The sequence below is a fragment of the Natator depressus genome, chromosome 5 (assembly GCF_965152275.1).
Source record: "Natator depressus isolate rNatDep1 chromosome 5, rNatDep2.hap1, whole genome shotgun sequence".
Lineage (NCBI taxonomy): Eukaryota > Metazoa > Chordata > Testudines > Cheloniidae > Natator > Natator depressus.
In genome coordinates, this window is record NC_134238.1 from 27,766,202 (window position 1) to 27,784,274 (window position 18,073).

Sequence of the window (18,073 nt, forward strand, 5' to 3'; positions counted from 1 at the left end):
CCATCACCCCCCCCTCCAAAAAAGGAAAAAAAAAGCTTTGACTGAATCCTTTCCATCCTCCTCATTCTTAATCTTGCCCTGAAAGTTTCCAGCTTCCTGGTTGGCTAGTAGTGTTTTGCAGGACTCTTCTGTCCGGTAGACTTCTGGGAGACTGAATAGATGACCTAATTTTTTTTTATTCTTCAATTCTTAGTCTGTGATTACTAGTTAAGATTGCAGTATTCTGAAGAAAACATAAGGCACACTACTGTACCGTTGCTCAATATTCCTTTGGAGCTATTAGTGTTCTTGTGTTTTTCTTCAGGAGGAAAAATATAAATAGTGAAAGTATTTTCATATAATGTGTGTCCAATTGACTTCTGCTCCAGAAAAAGCTGCCAATAAATTAATATCTGTAAATTCTAAACACATGCCAATTAACTTTAATTTGTGTATAAATGTCAACATTTATTCATTACAGATGGCAGACTTTCACACACATCGAAAATACAGACAGGTATATTAGTATTGCAGAATAGATTAAAATAGAGTTGTTGTCTTCCTGAAAGTTGTCATTTCATTATTGGAACTGAAGTATTAAATTCATGCGTATGCACATATCAGCATCAATACAGATACAGTGTTCTGAGAAGATTGCTAATAGGTTAATTGGTGATGAAATAGTCCAGCTTTATAGTCCTGCAACCCCTGCTTTACTGTGAATTACAAACCTATCAGCAGCTGCTCAGTTTATCAAACTCTGTTTTCAGAATATGAACAAATCCACTAGGCTGAACAAATAGCTATATTATTAATTCACTTACCAAAATAGGGGTGTGTTTTGTTTTGTTTTTGTTTTTTAAAAAAAAAACACTCTGGTATTAGTATTCTTTATAAGTGTGATACAGGAGGGCCAGGGAGCAGTGGGAGTGTGCTAGAGGGGAAGTGTATAAGCTCAAGGCTAATTAAGGCGTGGTTCCCTGTAGACTAGGAAAGGTGGCTGCAGGTTAATTGGAGCACCTGCAGTCCATTAAGGCCCTGTTAGGAACCTAATAAAACCCCCTGCATCAGGCAGACAGGGGAGGAGGAGGAAGGACTAGACCTTGGAGGTGTGCTGAGAGATTTGGAAGACCTGAGAATTGAAGTAAGGGAGACCCTGCCCAGCAGGACAGGGAGACTCCCTTCCCCCCCAGCATCTAAGGACTGAGGGTAACCCCACCTAAGGGGGATGAGGGTAAGAAACCCACAGAGGTTGAGAGGGGCTGGGACTCAGAGCAAGGAGCAAACCGAGACCCCTTCCCTGCTTCCCTCCTCTACCACCTTCCTGGGCTAGTAGCGGTGCCCTCAGCACCCAAGAGCAGGGGCAAAGGGTGGCATCTTAGTGCCAAGAAAAGCGCAGGACCCACCAGACTAAAATTGGCCATCTTGCCACCATAAGTAACTGGAGATTGGGAACTGAAATCATCCTAATCTCTCCCCCTCTGCCCTTTCCCAAGAATTAGAGATACTAACGAGACTCTACTGGGGAGCACCATTGTCCTGACTGGCAACTGTCAATAACAGTAGCCATATGATTGAGCCCTCCCATCATATCAGTGCTATCTTAGAAAACCAATCAGAAGTTTTATTAGTGTTAATTATTTTTAGAGCTCATTGTAGCACCCAAGATGTGCTAGGTTCTTGCCACTGTTCATTGATACATAGAAATGTAGGGTTGGAAGGGACCTCAAAGTTCATCTAGTCCCACCTGCATGCTGAAGCAGGACCAAAAATGTCTAGAAGGAAGAGAAACCCTTTGTCCTGAAGGGCATACGGTATGACAATATTATCCTTTTGTCATACCAACATGTCACTTTTCTATGCTTTGTTATATTTTATTTAATTTGATCTTTTGGGTCAAGTCTATAATGTCTCTACTGCTCCATATTTTCCTTTGTGAGTTCAGACTTGGCTTTCATTTCTGAGATGCTGCCACCCAGCTCCACATCCACCCTAATTTACTCCATCTGTCTTTCTGTTAGTTCCTGGTTGTACCATAACTTCCTAGTAAGGATGAGCAAATTCAGTACCTTGGCCCACTACTGTTAACTCTGTTTTAGTTCTAGCTCAGTATGCTTGCCCCTCTCTAATTTTCTTCTTTCCCTCCTGGGTTAGAAAAATAGAATGTTGTTTACCATTAAGACCTGTGAGGTTTGTATCTCACCACCAGAGCTTTAAATCAGCGTTGCTTGCCATTGAAAAGCAGGGATTCTCTGCTCTCTAAAGGTGCGCTCTTTGCCATGATGGACCACAAGTTTAGATATCAGACCTTGAAATCATGTCAGTCTGATTACTAGGCTGCTTCCATGAACTAATGTGATGTAAAGCACTAATCTTTTCCTCAGAGCACTGCATCTTTTTCTATAAGTGTCTCTAGGTGGGGGCTCAAGTCATTTTATGTAGTTAGAAATTTTGCCTACAGTTTGACCTAGGGAATACTACTGTCACCAGAACCTGTCCTTCAATTCCATCTGAAACACCAAATTGGCTATGTCTACACTAAAAACTAGGGCTGTGATTCCCCTATCCATGAACACATACTCGTACTTGTTCTCATCGAGCAAGCACACATGCAGTGTAGCCATGGTCGCATGGATAGCATCAGCAGAGGCACAGCTGAGCCATGCCGAGTACATAACCACAGGTTTAAGGTGGTACAGGAACAGGGGAATCACACCCCTGGCTCATTGTGTACACATAGCCATAGATGTTACACCTACATCATAGACTCTTCCGATGTTCCATAGCTGTTCCAATCTTAGTAGCATTTATACTTCAATCTTCAAAGTGCAGTCCAAATACCTCAGACACCAATTAGCATTTCTCCTCAGTTGCAGAGACCATCTTTCCTACACTTATCTGGATGCTGATGATTCTCACTTCATGGATACTGCATGGAAATCTGAGGTTATAAACTATTTCTGTTAATGGAACTTCTGAAAATACATGTTTGATTTCCTTTCCCTTTAGTGACCAATATATCCCCAGAATGAAAGTTTAAAGCACATTGCTGATGGCAGTCAAGAATGTTATTGTTGGGATACATGATTTAGACAGCTTCAGAATCCTTCCAGATTGTGTTCCATACCCTTCACAAATCAAAAATGTTTATAAATCTGACCCAAGTAGAAAAACTTTCTCCAGCATGTCTGACTGGCATAAGCAAAGTCCCCATGAAAGGGTGACCTAGCAGGGCTGAAGAGCTACCTATAAATAAAATGAAAAATTAATCAAGTCAATTTTTTCAAATGTTTCTAATAGAATTAACAAGGCAATCATTTACTTAAAAGACTATTACTCTGTGAGTGTTTCAGACCAATATGACTAGTGCTATCTTCTTACTGGAATTTGCATGACATTAAACACAAACCTAGGGAGCAGTATTCCTCTTAATGCCACTGCATATCCCCAACAATAGTAACTAATGGAATGTGAGATGGAATAAGGAATAGATCCCTTACCTGTGAATTGTCCCTGCTGTTTGATTGCAAACCATAGCTTGAAATCCAGACAAAATGAGCCACGTTCTGCCATGAATAAGTGGATTCAGCCCCATGGTTGTCAGCCTGAATTTGGCCCACTATGACCTTACAATTTTTTTTCTGGTAACCTTTTATTCCTAGAAAATCACATCGGACACATTAATGCCTATTTCTCTCCCCTCAAATTGCACCATCTGTAGAATTATCCACAGTCACAACTTTTCAGATGTGAAGACATACTAGAAATTACCTTGCATTTCTGTTCTGTATCTGATTTAGCCATAAATCTACATTAAACCTAAAATTATTTGGACAGCTATGGGAGTCACAGAGGATTTTATGACTCCTCACAGATGTCAGCATCTGTTTTTAAAATCCTCCCCAAACACCTCAGCCTTCATGAAATGTTCAAAGAATTTATGCTTCACATTCTTTTCCTTTCCTTCTTTCCAATAAACACTTTGAGAACTCTCTCACTTCCTGGATGATCTGTGCCCAAGGATTAGGTCTCCTCCTGAAGGCAAAATCCAGAAGGAGGAAGAGTTGTGCAACTGCTCTGGGTTATGAGTACCACTACCTCAGGACCATTGTGTAGCCAGATTCCACCAGTTTTTGCTGTATGCAGGTTCACTGTACATAAAATTGCCTGACTGATTTTCCGTCACTTCTCAGTGAGAGCACATTCTCCATTCCTTCAGCCCTGCAGCTGAGATTCAAACTCTGCTGCTCTGAAGACTTCAGGAGATCTAAAGGCTTGGTTCAGATAATCCTCTCGAAATTCACGTTCTTAACCCGGCCTCTTTGGTCTGGGTTGGAAATCATGTGTGAAACCCTCACGCTCAGTATTTCAGCACTACTGCTCCTTCCTAAATCAGTAAGTTCAGAGTAGCTCAAAATTGATTATATAGTGGGATAAGAGGTGAGATTTAACCAAACTTTTTCAAACTATGAAAAGGTTGAAGGTTGATTTTTGGGTGGAGGTTCAGATCAGTTCTTCTTTTGGTTCACCTTCCCCACTAGAAACTCAGTGATGACAGTGCAGCAGAAGTTTGCATTAAAATGTTGTCCTGGCATATTAAAGCAATGCACTGACTTCAGTTTGCTTGGGATTTCTGTTGGTGCTGAGACTGTTACTTCTATTTGTGAATAAGGTTGTATTTATTATCTAAACCTTGTAAATTATTGTTTTAAATGAACAAAATAATATACAATACTAATTTACACATATGTAGTAAGCCAGAATCTGATTTCACTTCTCTGGTATAAATCAGAATTAACTCCTTTGAAATCAGTGGAGTTGGAGCTGTGTGCAACTGTTGGAAGTCAGAATCAGACTTAGTGCCTTTAAGAATTGCCATATTGGAGCAAAAGAAATGGCCATTTAATTCATATTGACTTTCAAGCTGGGGCAAATACCAGATAATTCAGAGCAAACTTGTAAATCCTGAGAGTTGTAATGCTCTCTCCCAATACTGTATCTAACTCTGCAATACTATTTGATATTGGAGTATTTCTTCCTGATCCCAGCAAATGATCAGCCAATATCCTGATGTGCAAGAATTCTTCATTCATGTCTAGAGTAACTGCAGGACCAGGTAGTTGTGCACTGAAGGTGCTCAATGAGGGAAGGTAAAGCTCAACAGGTCCCTCACCCAGATGTGCAGGTGGGGGAGGTATTTTGAAGTGATGGGTTCTTGTGGAGAAGGAGGGGCTTTCATCTGCTTTCCTCCAGCTTCTCTACAGGTTATGGTAGGGACATCATGAAGATTTTCCCCTTCCCCATTAAGACAAGAATGTTCCTGGGCTCAGACCCTCTGCTCCTCCTCCCCTGTATATTTTTGGAGGATATAGGTGAATGCCATATAATATTTAGATAATATTAATGGAGTCAAATAGTACCAATATTCATGCCTGTTAGCAAATTTAGTATGTGATTTGTATAATGGGGTGAATAGCATGTAACTCATGCGCTGACGCCAATAAAAGCTTGATTTGAATTTGCAACCTTTTTCCAACATTCAGTGGAATGGTGACGTTAATATACCAGACTTTAGGGGGATTGTATTTGGGTTTGTAGCATTTTAATGGAAACTAGACTGCAAAAAATGCCAAGACAATAAGGCTTCCTAAAATGAAATAAGGACAAGATCTGTAAGGAAGAACTTAATTCAGTCAGAGGAAGAATCTTTAAGTGACACTCAAACAGTAGCCTCTCAGAGCCAGAAAATGAGTTCATGATGAATGGTTATGTAAGATCGGGTCGAAAAGGAAAAAAAAAAGATGATATATGTGGGGAGAGAAGGGAGAACAGAAAGTACTAGTTAATGCTAGAAATGGACAAACCAATTTTAGATGAAGATTGTGTATCTGACTGCTTCTTGGGTGTGCATGAAGCCTTCTCTGTAACATCTCCCCCATACAGTGACTGAACACAATCTGTGCCTCTGCTCTTGGTAGTGTAAGGACTGCTGTCTCCCAGTCACCACACAGCACTATCCTTTCTAAAGACATGAATAGATGGGGCCATCCCTTCTGCATCAACAGCAGAGCTGGCCAGGTACGCAGGCCATATGCAGTGCCCCTTTCAGGGGTGTGGCAACATGCAGTCTCTCCTCACTGGCAAATCACTGCATTTTACACCCACTCTGCACAGGCCCCAAGGTACTGGAGAATTGAGTGCAAGGCAGTAAGGATGTTCTGTCTCAGATTCTGCTGCCTCACTTTCACTGATAAGCACCTGACTCCACCAGTAATTCCATTGATTTCAATGGAGTATCATCGGCATAAGTCACTAAATAGTATGAGTAGTGGTGCCAGACGCTGGTCCTAAGTTGCTAGTCCAAGCTGGAGAAAGCTGACTCTTATATTGTGGCCACTTTCAATGAATTTATCATTTTTACATCTACTGCTATTGTCGATTTGTATTTTACTTCGTTCCATATGTAAGATGTGGGTTTTGTGCTCACACTTCCTATCCTTCCAAAAATCACAAACAACTTTATTTGAAGTGACTCTACCTCCTAAAAGGAAGGGGGGAAAAAAAGAGAGGAAGTATATAATGACATGACAAATCCCATTATCTCCTTGTCTCGTTCCCAAGAGCAAATCGCTTTTTCTTGAAAAAGCACTTTAAAGTGAGACTGTGACGGAGTGAGATCCTGGTCTGGCCATGACGTTATCTCCCTTCTGTAATGCAGGAAACGTTTTGTTAGTTAACACACTCCAGTAGTTCAAGTTATGGAGACTGGCAGCAACTCAACCCAATTTTTGTCAGTATAGCCTACCTTTTCCCCTCAAGCAGAGAGAAAAGGTGAATAGCGGTGAGCCTGCACATTTTGGTAAGTCAGCCTGCCCTGAGTATGCAGTGCAGTTCAAATTGAACGTAAGAAGTAAATTGCACCTGCATTTTAAAAAGCTCATTTTGGTTAGCAGTCCAACTTTGCTGGTTGTCTTAGAAATGCCTAGACTGCCAATATATAGGCAAAAGTGGGTGTCATATCCTTGGAATAAAATTAGCAAAAATTTAAACAATCCTGGTATTCTAGCTAGTTCAACTATTATATATTGTTTGTGTTATACTTGCACACAGAGGTTCCAACAGATGTTGGGGGCCCACTGTGTTAGGTATTGTATGAACACATAGTGTGGGACAGTCCTGCCGCTGAGACCTTATAATCAAAGTATACAAAACAAGAAAAGGAAGCATTCTTGTTTTACTCCCATTTTACAGATTGGGAAAACAAAAAGAATAAGTGACATTTTTCAAAGGCACAAAGGGTAGGTATGCACCTAAATCACATTGACTTCCAATGGCAGCTGAGCCTCTAATTCCCATTTGTGTCTCAATATCCCCATAAGTGACTTGCCCAAGGTCACACAGGACGCCTGTAGCAGAACGAAGTGTTCGAACAAGAGCACCTAAGTCTCAGTGCAGTGCCTTAACCGCAAGACCATCCTTAGCTTAGAACAAACCTTGCCCTCACAAGTCTGATCTATACTGCTCCAGGACAGAGAGAGATGGAGCAAAGCAGTGACAGTGAGGTGGGGTGCCTGAGCCATCCTGCTATCACATAGTATGACAGCTAAGGATGTGCTTTGTAGCACGTATGCCAGTAGCAGAATGTGTGCAGTGGCAGGGGAGTTGGCTACTCACTCAAGTAAGCAGAAGTTGTGTTCAGGACAAACCTGTGACCATATTAGTTGTGCCCCCGCCTGATGGTAAAGGGAGTGATAGATTGGAATCACATAGAGGCTGAGCTGATGTCTGGGGGAGTGGGAAAGGCTAAGCCATTTACAAAAAAGCCTTTCCATTGTAAGACTGACACTCACAACACTGACACCTCTTTCTTCCCCTAAATCCCCATCAATTCCTCCCTAAAAGGGAAGAAATTAATAAAACCAAAAGCTCTACCCCAAGCAGAATTTTTAACTCCAAAAAGAAGTACCAGACCTTCCCTGAAGCCCTCTGAGCAGCAAGGATTGTTTAGGTTGGACATTGGGAAAAACTTCCTAACTGTCAGGGTGGTTAAGCACTGGAATAAATTGCCTAGGGAGGTTGTGGAATCTCCATCATTAGAGATTTTAAAGAGTAGGTTAGAGAAACACCTGTCAGGGATGGTCTAGATAATACTTAGTCCTGCCTTGAGTGCAGGGGACTGGACTAGATGACCTCTTGAGGTCCTTTCCAGTCCTATGATTCTATGACTTTGCTGCTGTTATTGATTTTACATGGAGGGCACTCAGATACTATGGGGCAGCAGTATAAAATCCACAGATAACCCTCCCCCATTGCAACACAAGGCAAACATTCAGGGCTCTACTTCCCATTCCTATATGGAATCTTTATTTTAATATAAAGGATATAGCATAGCTCATAATTCACTGCTTACTCTGTATTTCTGATTTTCTGTTCTTGACCTTTCTTTTTATTTAATTTCCCCATTAAAAACTGCATTTCAGAAGTCTGTAAAATGCATAAGGGTACTGTGTAAGCATGATACAACTGTAAGGGTTTGAGGACTCAGGAGTACTTGAATTTCCCAGCATGTGGCATCATTGTACATGTGATAAATATTAACGGTTTTCCCCAAGTACAATAGTTCTGTATTTTTACAGAATACAACAAAGCCACAAAAACATTCAGCATATTCATCCAGGATGCAGACATACTGAGTTAACTCTGAGAGGCTTAGTCAGGTCGTTGATCTCATTATGAAGGGAAAAAGATTATCAAAACTATTTTCAATTAGTTTATTTCTTAATTAAATGAAAACATATTCAATACAATTAACATACTTTCATTATTATGGGGACAATTTTAGCAGTAGGGCTCAGGTAGTGAAAAGAACTGCAGAGCTGAAGCTCTGCACTACAATCCTGCCTCCTCCAAACCTGCACAGTTCATGCCCCACTTTGTGTCCATTAATGATGGTGGAATTATTCCAGATAGACACTGGTAGAAATCAGAGTTGGATCTGGTTTTGTGTTCTGGAAATCAATCACATTTCTGTTCCATTATAATACCTTGAAAATTATGATACATTTTTAAGCTTTACAAATGTGTCCAGTCAACAGCATAATTGGAAACTCCAAACAAATAATTGTACATTTACAAACATTAACTTGAAGTATTAAGAAATAGAAAACAGTATAAAATATAAACTATATGTCTCCACTTTATACTGGAAATGGAAACTGTCAGCTGATAATGGTGACTTATAGAGGATCATTAATATGTATTTATTTTTAAAAACCAAGAACCAATATCACTTGAAACTTGCAAATGATACACATGTAACCAACTGCTCCTTTCACTCTTCCTGTCCATTTTTGTTATGCCCACCTATTTGTATCTTGTCTTTTACACTGTAAATTCAGGGATTGTCTTACACTATATTGCTCTACAATGAGCTTTTTACAGGTGGATTCTGGCACTCCCCTGGAGTCCCAGCGAAGTCAGTTTGGCTTCATGCGGTTCCGGGTCCTTCCATGAAAAGCTAATTGAAGAATTGGAGCCCAACTGGTGCCACTACCTACTTACTGGGGCCTCTTGGCACTACTGTAATATAAACAATCAAATAGTAGAATATGCTAATTATTCAAAATCCATGTTCTCTACTAATAGTTGGTTGATACTAACTAGAATTTCCTACATTTCCCATAATATTTATCTGTCTAGATTTTTACTATTTGCTGTAAACATGGTCCTGAATCTAAACTCTGGAACTAAACCCTTCACCTCCTGAACATTGGCAGTTATTGCTCTAGTTATAGAATCATAGAAATGTTGGGCTGGAAGGGACTGCAAGAAGTCCTCTAGTCCATCCCTGTGAGCTGAGGCAAGACCAAGTGTACCCTGACAATACTTGACACACGTTTGCCTTAAAAAAACCTGCAGTGACCGGGATTTCACATGATCAAATCCCTGGATCTAGATACTCTCCCACTCCTGAACTTTGGAGATCTTTGGATCAAGATACAAAGTTTGCAATTTAGGCTTATCCCTAGTTTGCTACTATATTTCAAGGCTGGTTTCTACAGAGCTCTTGGAATATGGGTAGTGTTTAAATGACATTAAATGCTGTAAGATATTAAAATTATTTAAGTTTCTTTTCTCCTGTTCATTTAGGGTCCCCTGGTGACCCTAATTTTATTCCTTTTACTCCCCTCCCTCCTTAAAAGCCCCCTCTAATCCTAAATGTGTTTAATTCACAATGCCAAATCCTAACGATCTCCCCTTCTTAGTTAGAAATGATCTCATTTTTACATAATAAATGGAGATAAGCAATCAGGAAAAGTCCTGTCAATTGGGAAACAGTTTAAAAAGTGAACAAAGGATTATCTTGAGGAAGGAATATCAGGGTTTTCAAAACCTAGCAAGTAGAAATCTATGGCCTAAAGCTGAGGAGTCAAGGCTGGGTTATAAAATACCAACTATCCTGGATGCATTTCCCCAAATCTGCCAAAAACTAGAAAATGGTGAATGATTGTCAAATGGACTTTGACAAAACATGCACATCGCTGAGTGTAGGATAAATTGTAGAGGTTTTTGTTACCCCATTTATGATCATGTGAACAAATCACTAAAATCCGTGAAACAACCCTTTGACTTGCAAGCGCAGATTTTAAGACTATCCCCTCCCATTACATAGTGTTACCTTACGCATTAACATTGGGCCAGAGCCCCAGCTGGTGCAAATCAGTGCAGCTCTGCTGAAGTCTGTGGAGCTGTGATGATTTTCACTAACTGAGGATATTGCCCACTGGTCCCATTTCTCCTCACACCAGTAAATGGGGTACATTGCAAAGCCAGTGTGCGAGGGGAATCTTTATTTGCCCTCCTTCCTGCTCTGGCCTACAGGTGATTGCCTCAAAAACAATGGAATCAAGGGCAGCTCGTAGATCTAATGAAATCCCATGGACATTTGACCATCATCCAATAGCAGCAGCAGATCATTAATCAGGACAGTTTTTGTGTCAGCCAGGTCTGTACTCAGCTTGACTCAGGACAAACAGGTGTCTCATCTGACTGTCTAAGTTCTTATATTGATATTCACATCACTGTAGGATGTGACGCAAATAGGTGCTCTCACCACAATCGATGCATAGTCTGTTAGAATATAGATGAATTAATGAATGAATTAATGACACAGCAACTATTGGCAGTTGCCAGAGTATGGAGGACGGCAGTAGAGGTGAACCTGCGGTTAACTCATTGGACAGGAGACCTTGTAAGGTGGGTGGGGGATGGCTTCAGAAGGCTAATGTGGGGAGACGTGTGTGTAGGTATACAAAATGCTCAGTTAATAATGTTAGTGGATATCATGAGAGATGCTTGGTCAGAACAATGGCCTTCAGTGTAAATTGGGAGGCTAGCCCATATTTATCCACACTTGTGAAAACATACCCATCCACCTGGAAAATAATATCCCCAACCTGTGGAGCCAGTACTTGTGTAATTGTTACCATGATACCGTGGGAACGGAATGCAACTGAGGTGATGCCCCTGAACCCTATAGGAGTAACAAGAAAAGGAGGAGTGTGTTGGGAGCCACTGGGAAATAGATGGGGAGGGTGGAATCGTGTGAATTTGATTATCATTACATTAAGCAAATGTATATCCAGAGGAGGCATCTGGGTGTGCCCCTCTCCTATGACTATGGAGGAGCAGGATCAAAGGCCTGTTGCAAAGGGGGGACATTTAGGTGTAATGTATGTGGGGTACAGGGTATTCTGTTAGGAATGTATACAATCCTGTAATATAACACTAAGAGGCAAAATCATACCAGCATGTGAGCAAATTATAAATATCGATACATTGCCACTTGGACTATGGTGCACTAATGGATCAGTGGACCTAATTGTTGTATACAATCGAACCAGCACCTATTACCCCATCCCGTACACAGACTACATGAGCAACTCGCCGTGACCGCCAACAGTTGGATACACTTACAATACATGCTTCAGGATGGCTTTGACAGAATTTGAACCCTATCGAAGGAGGAGAAGCAGTGTTTTTTGGTGGTGGCCAGGATGTTGGACTATACTGCTGTGGATTATCATGGCAACTGGTGTATTGTTAAGTAGAGTAGGGGCACTAGGGGACGAGAGCTAGCTTCTGCTACATTGGCGTCGTCATCATCTGGACCCATGGAAAAGAAGCCCTTGAGGAATTCCACCATGATTTCAACAATTTCCATCCCACCATCAACCTTAGCCTAGACCAATCCACAAAAGCGGTCCATTTTCTGGACACTACTGTGCTAATAAGCGATGGTCACATAAAGGCCACCCTATACCAGAAACCTACTGACCACTATACTTACCTACATGCCTCCAGCTTCTGTCCAGGACACACCACACAATCCATTGTCTACAGCCAAGCTCTAAGATACAACCACATTTCCTCCAATCCCTCAGGCAGAGACAAACACCTACAAGATCTCTATCAAGCATTCTTAAAACTACAATACCCACTTGCTGAAGTGAAAAAACAGATTTACAGAGCCAGAAGATTACCCAGAATAGAGACTGAGAGTGGCTGGATCATTACACATATTGAATCTATTTCCCCATGTTAAGTATCCTCACACCTTCTTGTCAACTGTCTAAATGGGCCATCTTGATTATCACTACAAAAGATTTTCTTTTTCTCCTGCTGATAATAGCTCATCTTAATTAATTAGCCTCTTACAGTTTGTATGGCAACTTCCACCTTCTCTGTATGTATATATTTATATCTTCTTACTATATGTTCCATTCTATGCATCTGATGAAGTGGGCTGTAGCCCATGAAAGCTTATGCTCTAATAAATTGGTTAGTCTCTAAGGTGCCACAAGTACTCCTGTTCTTTTTGCGGATACAGACTAACACGGCTGCTACTCTGAAACCTGTCATTATGCAAAGAGCTTAGTTTGACAGCATCCTGTCTGGCAAGAAATAACTTATCAATGGTTGTGGCTGTGAAATCCTCATTTCTGTATTTTTATCTTTATGGCCTCCACTTTTCTATTGTTAATCTGTCTGGTTCTCTAATTGTTTGCCCACCCCTGACCTAGCAAAATTAATTATACAGCAGACAAACTTTTTGACCCAAGGGCCACATCTGGGTATAGAAATTGTATGGCAAGCCATGAATGCTCATGAAATTGGGAGTTGGGGTGCAGGAGGGCTCTGGCTGGGGGTACAGGCTCTGGGGTGAGGCTGGGGATAAGGGGTTCAGAGGGAGGGAAGGGAATCAGGGCTGGGGCAGGGGGTTATGGAACATTGGGAGGGGGTCAGGCTCCGGGCAGCACTTACCTCAAGCAGCTCCCAGAAACAGTGGCATGTCTCCCCTCCGGCTCCTATGAGGAGGTGCAGCCAGATGTCTCTGCGCGCTGCCCCATCCACAGGTGCCACCCCTGCAGGTCCCATTGGCTGTGGTCCCTGGCCAATGGGAGCTGCAGGGGCAGCGGGCGGAGCCCCCGGCTGCCTCTAGACATAGGAGCCCGAGGAGGAACATGCCACTGCTTCTGGGAGCCGTGTGGAGTGGGGCAAGACCCCAACCCCACTCCCTGGCTAGAGCACTGGAGCAGGACAAGCCCTGGACCCCGCTTCCCAACAGGAACTCGAGGGCCGGATTAAAACACCTGGAGGGTCGGATCTGGCCCCTGGGCCGTAGATTGCCCACCCCTGTGCTAGGTGTAAGTTAATTAGAGTAGTGGGATATAACTGGTTAGAGAATTATGTTATAATATGTTAGGATTGGTTAGTTAAATTTCAGTAAAATGATTGGTTAAGGTATAGCTGAGAATATGACTATACAAACTAGGGTCAAACAGGAAGTTGGGGGGGTGGGGGAAATGGAATCATTCTTGCTGGAAATTAACTCCAATAAACATTGCATTGTCTGCACTTTGGACTTCTGGTCTTTTGCTGCTTGCTGTCTGCATGGTAAGAACCAGGGAAGTGGGAGGGTTGAGGGAAAGCCCCCTAACAGTCTCTTCCAAGAATGGAAGAATAGATACTAGGTAAGAACTGTCAGATGATCAATCAAATGATGATTTGTTTGAGCAAAGTCTGCACAACCACTTCTAGAAGAGAGGCCAGTAACCTGCCTTCCTTACAGGAGACATTAACAGTCTCCACCATACAGATTCAAACGGTAGGCTGTTGACGAGATGGCTACTGACAGCTCCTCAGCCTCAGTGGCCTAAACTTCCAGTCACTTTTATCCACTCCAGATCTCAACCTACATCTGTGGAAGCAGACAGCTCCATTTGAATTCGCTCAACTTCATCCACAAAGTCACCAGAAATGCCCTCACAATGGGAGAAAGTCAAATCAACTACTAGATGAAGAGGCTTGGATAAATCAAGCTGCTGTCCCATAAGAGAGGTTACCCTTCAGCAAAGACTTCCTCTTGCTTCAGAAACTAGTCTCTCTGGGATTTCCCAGCACTTTATCTTTTTATTTTCTGTGGTGTGGGCAGAAGGGTTTCTGGCTTTGAGACCTCTGGGCGTCATTGATTTTTTTCTGAGTGCACTTATTTATCGGTATATTAAAAAACCACAGCAAAGGAATCCATATTTTCCTGCCATTTATGTACTTATTAATTTATACAATTATTACTATTTCAGATGGATTGCCTGCCAACAGCACTTAGCACTGTTCCACTATAAAAATAAAGACATCCGCCGCCTCTGAAAGCTTACCATGAGGGAAATGGTGAGAGAGACAACTCAGAGCACATTCAGTGTTTGTTGTTAACTAACTCATTTCTGTGGTGTTTTAGGGGAAGAGAGGGCTTTGTCTGAAGGTTACCCTATTTTACATCTTTGTGTTTGGGTTCCCTTCAAGACTTCTTTCCACTCTCTTCCAGACTTTGTCACTCGGGTATCTTAATTTGGGATTCAGTAACACTATGCTGAGTTGATCAGATCCAAATACGGGTCGGAGGGATGCAGGGTACTGCAACTCCAAAGTTACACAGAAACTCTCTTCCTTTATATACATTTACACAATTCATTACATTTACTATACATTGCATTACACACTTTTTTGGATTGGCTTGGTTACTTTGCCGGAACCAATCCCTGTGCAGCATGCTCTGTCTATGCATTATCCATACTCAATCTACTCTTTACATCACCTACATTTCTAACTTGTCCACTGTTACCTTGTTCATGGTAAATGGTTCCCTAGATGTTCTCCCTCTTATCTTAGCTGATCCTGACATTCTGTCTTTTTAGCTTACTGACCCATTTACTTATCTGAGTTAGCACTGACGATAAGGGAGATAAATAAATCATATGTTCCAAAGAAAAAGGCCTCCCCCCCATGTATTTAATTACTCTTGTCAGGCCAGGTCTACCTACATTCCACTGCCTTTGCTTGTCCTTGTTATATAAGCATTTATTTGATTTACATTGTATTTTTTGTCTTTCTGTGGGTTTTTTCAAGTTTATTACCTAGCAACACATGCCTAAACCACAGTACTTGTAGTAATTTGAACCACCATTAAAATTAGGCTCAATGTATGACCCAAAGAGTGCAAGCTCACCTCCTCTGGTACACACCACCATGGTGTCTCCAGTGCCTGTACAGTACTGTCACCAATTCCTGTTGTTCAACTATTAGTTAGAGCAATTGGTCCGCATTGCTCATTTTAAGTATTAATTTTATGTTGTGCCCAATGTCCAGGACCTTATAGCCTTGCAAACTGCACATTTTCATCCTCAACATTCTTAATTCCCTTTTCCAGTAGGGTGGTCCAGATAAGCATTCTGTTTAACAATCCCCTGCTTTATTTCTTCTATATCCTGCATTAGATGTTACACACAGTGGAATACATATTACTAATAGTTAATGCCTCTTCTGCAAGGTTAAAGTACTAATCACCTCCTCCTTTTTTAATGGTTTGATTAATTTATTAGCAGGGATCCTAGTTTTCCATGATAAAAAAAAAAAAAAGAACAATTGCCTGGAAAAAACCCCATAATCTGTGTTTTTCTGCAATTAGAATGAAAGCCTGAACTTTAGTTTCCCTAGCCACAATATACATAGGTATCCGTTGAACATAATGTTTTATTGATATATGTACAATTTTAAATCAAGTTCAAAGCCTATCAATGCCATCAATCATTGTAATAAAATGAAATTAATAGAATTGCCATTTGTATTTCATATATATCAAATACTTCCATGTCTGTATACTATATTTTCAGAAAATTGTTTTTAATGCACAAAAATAAAGTGAAAATTGCTTTTATATTAACATTACTCACTTTCAGTTAGTCCTGGAGGCTGAAGTAAAATTTGAGATGCATTAAAACATGAACCCCTTGTGACAGGGTCCCCTTGGTGCAACCTAGTTTGTGGGACCACTGAGCCCCCACAAACCCACCAACCTAGGTTGCCTCTCACACTCAGATGCTGATGTAAAGCTACAAGCCTCTGCTAGGCACAGCACTTATACAGACGTCCAGAGGCTGGGACACACCCAACTGTGTTACATGAATTACCTCCCAGCCACTCATGAACCAACAATAGGGAGGCTCCAGCCAATTCCTCCAGCTCCCCAACCTTGCACTCCAGAACTGGACAATCTTGCACATGTCAAAAGCCTGGCCAGTGTAAGTTCTTTTTAAAGGCTAGTGTGTGTCCACTCCACATTGAGGGAGGGGCAAACTGGATAATGAAAAGGAGTACTTGTGGCACCTTAGACTAACAAATTTATTTGAGCATAAGCTTTCGTGAGCTACAGCTCACTTCATCGGATGCATTCAGTAGAAAATACAGTGGGGAGATTTTAGATACACAGAGAACATGAAACAATGGGTGTTAACATACAGACTGTAACAAGAGTGATCAGGTAAGGTGAGCTATTACCAGCAAGAGAGCTGCAGGGAGGAGGGAACCTTTTGTAGTGATGATCCAGTTGGGCCATTTCCAGCAGTTGACAAGAACATGTGAGGAACAGTAATGGGGGGAAGGGGGAAATAAACATGGGGAAATACTTTTACTTTGTGTAATGACCCATCCACTCCCAGTCTTTATTCAAGCCTAAGTTAATTGTATCCAGTTTGCAAATTAATTCCAATTCAGCAGTCTCTTGTTGGAGTCTGTTTTGGAAGTTTTTTTGTTGAATTGCCACTTTTAGGTCTGTAATCGAGCGAGTGATCAAAGAGATTGAAGTGTTCGCCGACTGGTTTTTGAATGTTATAATTCTTGACGTCTGATTTGTGTCTACTTATTCTTTTATGTAGAGACTGTTCGGTTTGGCCAATGTACATGGCAGAGGGGCATTGCTGGCACATGATGGCATATATCACATTGGTAGATGTGCAGGTGAACGAGCCTCTGATAGGGCCTAATCACATCAGCCACACTATGATGGTGTCCCCTCAATAGATATGTGGACACAGTTGGCAACGGGCTTTGTTGTAAACTGAGCTGAGATTTCCCAAGCACTTCAACCAAACCTCACTGTTATAAAACAGATTTATTAACTACAGTATAATAGATTTTAAGTGATTATAAGCATCAAGCATAGAGATCAGAGCTGATTACTTAAGAAATAAAAATTTGTAGTCTGAGTTCTACAAACTAAGCAGGATTTGAATCAAGCAGTGTCTCACCCTGACAGATGGTACAAGCAGGTTACAGATCCTCAATACACAGACTGGGACTCTTTCCCCAATTCAAAGCCTTGTTCTCCAGACATTCCTCCAGATGTTGAGTTGGGGAGGAGACAGGCCAAATGATGTCAGTGTCTCTTTTTTATAGTTTCTTCCAGCTTGCTAGAAAGATCCTTGCTGTGGTGTGGGCATTAGACAGTCCCCAATTGTCAAGCAGTCTCCATTGCATATGTGCTCTCTCTGAGAAGTCTCTGGGATGGCAGTTGGGAGAGTGGATTCCATTTAATGGCCATCAGCACATCTAGCTGGTCCTTTGTGGCAATTAAAAGGTTGGCTGCGGGCATCTTCTAACCTCAGAACATATTTCAGTAACACATATAGCAATACTTCATAGCTTCACATACAGTGATAGCACATACAATCCAACAGGATATTAATGTTCAACAGATCAA